Source organism: Nerophis ophidion, linkage group LG16 (assembly GCF_033978795.1).
Source record: "Nerophis ophidion isolate RoL-2023_Sa linkage group LG16, RoL_Noph_v1.0, whole genome shotgun sequence".
NCBI classification, from domain to species: domain Eukaryota; kingdom Metazoa; phylum Chordata; class Actinopteri; order Syngnathiformes; family Syngnathidae; genus Nerophis; species Nerophis ophidion.
In genome coordinates, this window is record NC_084626.1 from 39,944,864 (window position 1) to 39,952,836 (window position 7,973).

Genomic DNA, 7,973 nt, shown 5'->3' on the forward strand with positions numbered 1-7,973 from the left:
TTGTAAAGGACAATGTTTTATCAACTGATTGCAATAATGTAAATTTGTTTTAACTATTAAACGAACCAAAAATATGACTTATTTTATCTTTGTGAAAACATTGGACACAGTGTGTTGTCAAGCTTATGAGATGCGATGCAAGTGTAAGCCACTGTGACACTATTGTTCTTTTTTTAAATGTTTATAAATGTCCAATGATAATGTCAATGAGGGATTTTTAATCACTGCTATGCTCAAATTAAAACTAATATTGATACTGTTGTTTATAATGTTCATTTTTGTTTCACTACTTTTGGTTTGTTCTGTGTTGTGTTTGTGTCTCCTCTCAATTGCTCTGTTTATTGCAGTTGCTGGGTCCGGTTTGGTTTTGGAATCGGATTGCATTTTTCTGGTATTGCTGTGTAGTGGTTTGTTGGATTGATTAAAAAAAAAAAAATCTAATTTTTTAAAATGAGAATCGATTCTGAATCGCACAACGTATTCGATTCGATTCGTATACGAATTGATCTTTTCCCACACCCCTAATATATATATATATATACATATATATATATATATATATATATATATATATATATATGTATGTATATATATATATGTATGTATATGTGTATATACATATATATATGTATGTATATGTGTACATACATATATATATATATATATATATATATATATATATATATATATATATATATATATATATATATATATATATATATATATATATATATAGTGCCTATCTCAGCTACAATCGGGCGGAAAGCGTTATCGATGGGAAAATGCCTTTTTAGACAATATTATTTGCCTGAGCGGCTAGGAGACATTGAGAGTAACAAACGGTACAAAATGGAATAGAAAAATACTAATTAAAAAAAATATACATTTTGGATGCTGGCTTTAATTTTCCTGAAGGAACTCTCCTGAAGGAATCAATAAAGTACTATCTATCTATCTAGCCAGATCCAGCCCACGGGCCAAAGTTTGGAGACCCCTGATGTAGATAATGCATTTTATTATGAAAAGCACTTTGAGTCTCTAAATAAAAAGCGCTATATAAATGTAATACATTAATTCACAATTATATGTATAAATAAGTCATAAAGTGTACATGAATAGATATTTATTGTAGGGGATGTTCCAGTCAGGATTTTATGCTGGGAGGGAGATTGGCTGATAAAGTACCAATGTATTTAGGCCTGAGTGCTATTTAACTGTTGAACAGTATCAACATAATATCGAAACTGGTTACTTTTTTTTTCTCGGTGTGTAACATGTTTAGTCTCATCCTACAGTCATAATGGTGCTTGATAATGATACTTGGTAATGACACAAGCAAATGCGGTTTATTTGCCATAATGGAGATCATCACTACTATCTTAGAGGAGCGACTCTTCACTGCGTATGCAGATACATAATAAGCTGCTAGCTGCTCTTCAGCCAGGAGCATACTTGCCAACCCTCCTGGATTTTCCGGGAGACTCCCAAAATTCAACGCCTCTCCCGAAAACCTCCCGGTAGAAATTTTCTCCCAAAAATCTACCGAAATTCAGCTGGAGCTGGAGGCCACGCCCCCTCCAGCTCAAACATGCACAGTTCGAAGCTTGAAAAGGAGGATTGCAGGCGGATCTGACTGCATTTAAAGTCATTTTTAAAAACGACTGCTAATCCTCCTCCTTTTCGACCGGTCGGCCGCGGAGAATTAAAGTAGGAACACTCCGGAGGCAGAAGTTCATTAAGAGGGGCGGACTCACCGGCTCTCAGCCATGTTCCGTCACACAGAGGAAGTCAAGTCCACGGGAAGTAAAGAAATCCCTCAGGATAAACGTTTTGTTTGTCAAAGATCTTGCATTCACAAGACCGAACCTGGCGGTGGCCAGCACGTCCAAGGGCACAGCTAATCCAGGTGGGGTCCGACACACAGCCCGCAGTTGGCGGGGGAGAAGAGCCACAAGGCGGGAAAGAAAGGCAGGAATCCAGCCAGGTGAAAAGGCTGACTGGAACGTCGAAAAACCAACGTCGAAGTTGATCATATCAATGGAAAAGGGGCAAAGATCCAACAGTGTTTGGCGGTCATACACAAGCAGTGAGCTGACAGAGACAAAAATAGACGCAAACAACACAAAAACGAACAGCGCTGACAGCGAGAGACGGCAGGGCAAAGCACATACTGGTGCCATCTTCTGGAAACTCGGAAGTGACGTTACTCAAATTGTGAAAGGTAAGTGTTGTTGTTTTTTAGTAACCAGCAAGCACAGTACAGTTAGTAGAACAACTGTGTTTTTATTACTGTGTATTTGATAGGTGCCGTCTGAAATTCAACCATTTATTTTATTTATATGTATAATAAAATAAATATATATAGCTAGAATTCACTGACAGTTAAGTATTTCATACATATATATATACATATATATATGAATTACTAGAGTTGGTGAATTGGCTGTAAATATACTCTCCTCTTAGACACCCCCAACCACGCCCCCAAACCACGCCTCCACCCCACCCCGACCACGCCCCCCACCTCCCGAAATCGGAGGTCTCAAGGTTGGCAAGTATGACCAGGAGATTAAAAATAAATCGTCAGTCAGAGGGGATTGTTGTTTGTGATCGGCATTAAAATGCATTAATCGGCAATGGCTATGAACACGATGCACTTGCTCGTGAAAATCGGTCCATACTGATTGTTGGCCGATCAATCGGCACATTTTTTTTCTATTGATAAGTTAGGAATCACATTATGACATGAATATGTGATAAACGATGTCTCATTATCAATAAGGTTCAAGATGTTTATCAGGATTATTATTTTTTTTGTACTTTGTAAACACTTTCTTAAACAGCTTCTTAAACTGAATGATCTTTACACATTGTTAAATATTACATTTCATAATTTAATTCCACATACTAATATACTAAAGGTTTAACTGTTGTATGTGCATACAAATAATGTAAAGTACATTTTTCTCTGACGTTATATTTCTCCTATTTTTTTGAGGAGAATGTCCATCCATCCATCATCTTCCGCTTATCCGAGGTCGGGTCGCGGGGGCAGCAGCCTAAGCAGGGAAGCCCAGACTTCCCTATCTCCAGCCACTTCGTCTAGCTCTTCCCGGGGGATCCCGAGGCGTTCCCAGGCCAGCCAGGAGACATAGTCTTTCCAACGTGTCCTGGGTCTTCCCCGTGGCCTCCTACCAGCTGGACGTGCCCTAAGCACATCCGTAGGGAGGCGTTCGGGTGGCATCCTGACCAGATGCCCGAACCACCTCATCTGGCTCCTCTCGATGTGGAGGAGCAGCGGCTTTACGTTGAGCTCCTCCCGGATGGCAGAGCTTCTCACCCTATCTCTAAGGGAGAGCCCCGCCACACGGCAGAGGAAACTCATTTTGGCTGCTTGTACCCGTGATCTTATCCTTTCGGTCATGACCCAAAGCTCATGACCATAGGTGAGGATGGGAACGTAGATCGACCGGTAAATTGAGAGCTTTGCCTTCCGGCTCAGCTCCTTCTTCACCACAACGGATCGATACAACGTCCGCATTACTGAAGACGCCGCACCGATCCGCCTGTCGATCTCACGATCCACTCTTCCCCCACTCGTGAACAAGACTCCTAGGTACTTGAACTCCTCCACTTGGGGCAGGGTCTCCTCCCCAACCCGGAGATGGCACTCCACCCTTTTCCGGGCGAGAACCATGGACTCGGACTTGGAGGTGCTGATTCTCATTCCGGTCGCTTCACACTCGGCTGCGAACCGATCCAGCGAGAACTGAAGATCCCGGCCAGATGAAGCCATCAGGACTACATCATCTGCAAAAAGCAGAGACCTAATCCCGCGGCCACCAAACCGGAACCCCTCAACGCCTTGACTGCGCCTAGAAATTCTGTCCATAAAAGTTATGAACAGAATCGGTGACAAAGGACAGCCTTGGCGGAGTCCAACCTTCACTGGAAACGTGTCCGACTTACTGCCAGCAATGCGGACCAAGCTCTGACACTGATCATACTGTCTTGGTTGACAAGACTCTGCAGCATCGCGTGGACATCGGGGGCGGTACCTCTGGATTGGCAGACCGGGGTGGTGGTCCCTCTCTTTAAGAAGGGGGACCGGAGGGTGTGTTCCAACTATCGTGGGATCACACTCCTCAGCCTTCCCGGTAAGGTTTATTCAGGTGTACTGGAGAGGAGGCTTCGCCGGATAGTCGAACCTCGGATTCAGGAGGAACAGTGTGGTTTTCGTCCTGGTCGTGGAACTGAGAAGAATGTTTTGTACGTAATTGTAGCTGTTTGTAAATGCACCAAATCACTGAATTTCAATCATTGTAATGACTAAATAAAGGCTTTGAATGTTCTCTTCTACGGACATTATATATTATTCTAACTGAGCTCTTTTCTAACACAATTAGTAAATGAATATATCCCCATATTTCTACACGATATTTTCAAATATGGTAACATGAGCGAACAGTAGAAAATATGGAGGGATTTTTCGTCTACAACATATTTTGCTATATTCATTATTGGAAATATTTATTTCCTTCAATTTGTTTCTTATGATAATATTAATTGTTTATTCTTCAAAATTGAAGCGCTAAACAAATGTTTTGTTTTTTTATTATTATTTTTGCTATTCAAATACTTTGAAGACACATAAGTTATTAAGTTTGTAAGTTTCTTGTAACTTAAAACTTGTAGTCGCACAACAGGAAGTAGTTTTGTTTATGCAAATGTGGCGCATGCGTAAACATATTTGGCAGCCGAGTAAAAAAGGGAGTGAAATGATATAAGATGCTGTTTTAAGCTAAGTCAAGCTAAAAAAAAATCATATCCTATTACACTTTTATGCACATGAGGGTGATTGCTTAAATAATGAATTGTGTTTTCTCACATTTGTTTTTTTCCTGTCAGACGATGTCATTAATCATGAATGATTTTAAGATTTAATCCTTCTCGAAGTAACCTTGACCAGGAATCGAACCCATCATCTGCCACGAATGTCACCAACAGGTATTTAACCTGCCCTGTAAGAACATAAATTAATATTTTATTTCAAACAATAAACATTCTGTGCTTGCATGTAAGGCTGCCAGTAACATTTAAAACATTAAAACACAAAAGGAGCCAACAGCAGAGTACAAACGCCCCTCGGCGGCCGTGCTTCATATTACATCTTGTACATAATTTCTGTTTTATTAAACATTTTTATATGAAACTCTTTAAAACGACAAAAAATTACCTAATTCTCCCTTGTAATTATACAAAAACGTCTTTTCTCCATAATACATGTATGACGTACTGCAAAAATAATTCTAAGGAAATATACAAAAGGCATTATTTTATATTTTAGGTAATTATAGATACATAGTTATATGCTGGACTTCACTAGAAGAAGGTTTTCAGTATTCACTACTACAAATATTAAACAACTATTGTATACTATAACTATATTACAATCACCAAAAGAATTATTATTTTATGAAATATATATTGACACAGGAATAAAAAATAAAATAAAATAAAAAATATATATATATATTTATATAATATATACATATATTTTTTCCTGCGTCAATATATATTTCATAAAATAATAGTTATTTTGATGATTATAATATAGTTATAGTATACACTATATATATATATATATGTATATATATATATATAGTGAAGTGCATACAGAAAGTATTCACAGTGCTTTACTTATGTTACAGCCTTATTCCATAATGGAATAAATACATTTTTGTCCTCAAAACTCTACACCCAATACCCTATAGGAACTCTCCTGACGGAATAAATAAAGTACTATCTGATCTAATCTAATCTAATCTATAATGACAATGTAAAAAACGCTTAGTTTTGTTTTTACAATTTTTTGCAAATGTATTGAAAATATAAAAAAAAAAAAGAAATCACAAGTAAGTAAGTATTCACAGTCTTTGCCATGAAGCTCAAAATTGAGCTCAGGGGCATCCTGTTTCAACTGATCATCCTTGAGATGTTCCGACAGCTTTATTGGAGTCCACCTGTGGTAAATTCAGTTGGTTGGACATGATTTGGAAAGGCACACACTTGTCTATATACCAGGGGTCGGCAACCTTTACCACTCAAAGAGCCATTTTGACCTGTTTCACTAAATAAAGAAAACAATGGGAGCCACATAAGCGCTTTTGAAATTTAAAATGAAATAACACAGCGTACAAGGTTTTTTTTACTTTGTGCTATGTATAAATCAGGGCTCTCAGACACGCGGCCCGTACCGTATTATGAAAATGTAATATTAGTGCGGCCCGCGAGTTTTATTTGAATGCCGCTTGATAACATCACATTTGCCAACCCTCCCAATTTTTCCGGAAAACTCCTGAAATTCAGAGCAACTATTTTCTTGAATGTCTACTGATTTTACCGATACAACAATAATAAGGGTGTGCCATGATGGCAAGGCGTTTAGCGCACTCTACAACCGTAACAAACAGCTTGCCAGCCAATTCACATATTGTATTTGGCTTCTGCAGGCACACGTGAGTGACTGCAAGGCATACTTGTTCAACAGCTATACAGGTCACACTGAGGGTGGCCGTTTAATAATTTTAAAACTCTTACTAATATGCGCCACACTGTGAACCCACACCAAACAAAAATAACAAACACATTTCGGGAGAACATCTGCACCGTAACACAACATAAACACAACAGAACAAATACCCAGAATTCCATGCATCTCTAACTCTTCGGGCTACATTGTACACCCCCGCTACCACCAAACCCTGCCCCCCCAACCCCGCCCATCTCAAACGATGCACGGAGAGGGCGGGAAGGGGGGGGGGGGGGTGTTGGTTATAGTGGGGGTGTATAATGTAGCCCGGAAAAGTTACGCCTGCATGGGATTCTGGGTATTTGGTCTGTTGTGTTACAGTGCGGATGGGCACCACGAGTTTGTGGTGCCCAAGACCAGACTTAAGTCCAGGGGAGACAGGGCCTTCTCTGTGGTCGGCCCTAAGCTCTGGAACACTCTGCCCCTCCATGTTCAAACTGCGTCCACAGTGGAATGTTTTAAGTCTCGTCTTAAGACCCACTTTTATTCTTTGGCTTTTAACACTACGTGAGTTGTGTGGTCCTCTGTCCTCTGTTGTCCTCTGTGTTTTTTTATACACTTTGATTTCTATTTTACTGTTTTAATTGATTTTACCCTTTAAATTGTTTTTAATCATATTTGTTTTTTTATTGTTTTTTTATATTGGTTTTATATTTATTTATTTTTTGTTTTTATTCAGTCATGGTGGAGCATATTATTGTTTTTTTTTTAAAATATTTTTAACATGGCTGTGCAGCACTTTGGAAACGTTATTGTTGTTTAAATGTGCTATATAAATAAAGTCGATTGGATGGGATTGGATGTTCTCCCAAAATGTGTTTGTCATTCTTGTTTGGTTTGGGTTCACAGTGTGGCGCATATTACTAAAAGTGTTAAAGTTGTTTATATCACAACCCTCAATGTGACCTGTATGGATGTCGACCAAGTATGCCTTGCAGTCACTTGTGCATGTTGACAGCAGCCGCACAATACATCTGACCAGCCGGCACTCAGACAGCATGTTATAAAAGCGGACGCGACGTCGTAATTTAGAGGCCGTTAAAGGCATTGTCATCACTGCACGCATTCAATATTGTTATCCGGTTGAAAATCTGAGAATACTACCCTCTGCAAATTTTTGGGAGTGGCACTGAAAGTATGCAGCTGAACCACATCAGAGAGATCAAAGAGCCGCGGGTTGCCGACCCCTGCTATATACAGTATAAGGTCCCACCTTTGACAGTGCATGGCAGAGCACAAACCAAAAATTAAGTCAAAGGAATTGTCTGTACACCTCGGAGAAAAGATTGTATCAAGGCACACATCTGGGGAAGGGTACAGAAAAGTATCTGCTTCCATTAAGGTCCGAATGATCATAGTGGCCTCCATCAGAAGTTTGGAA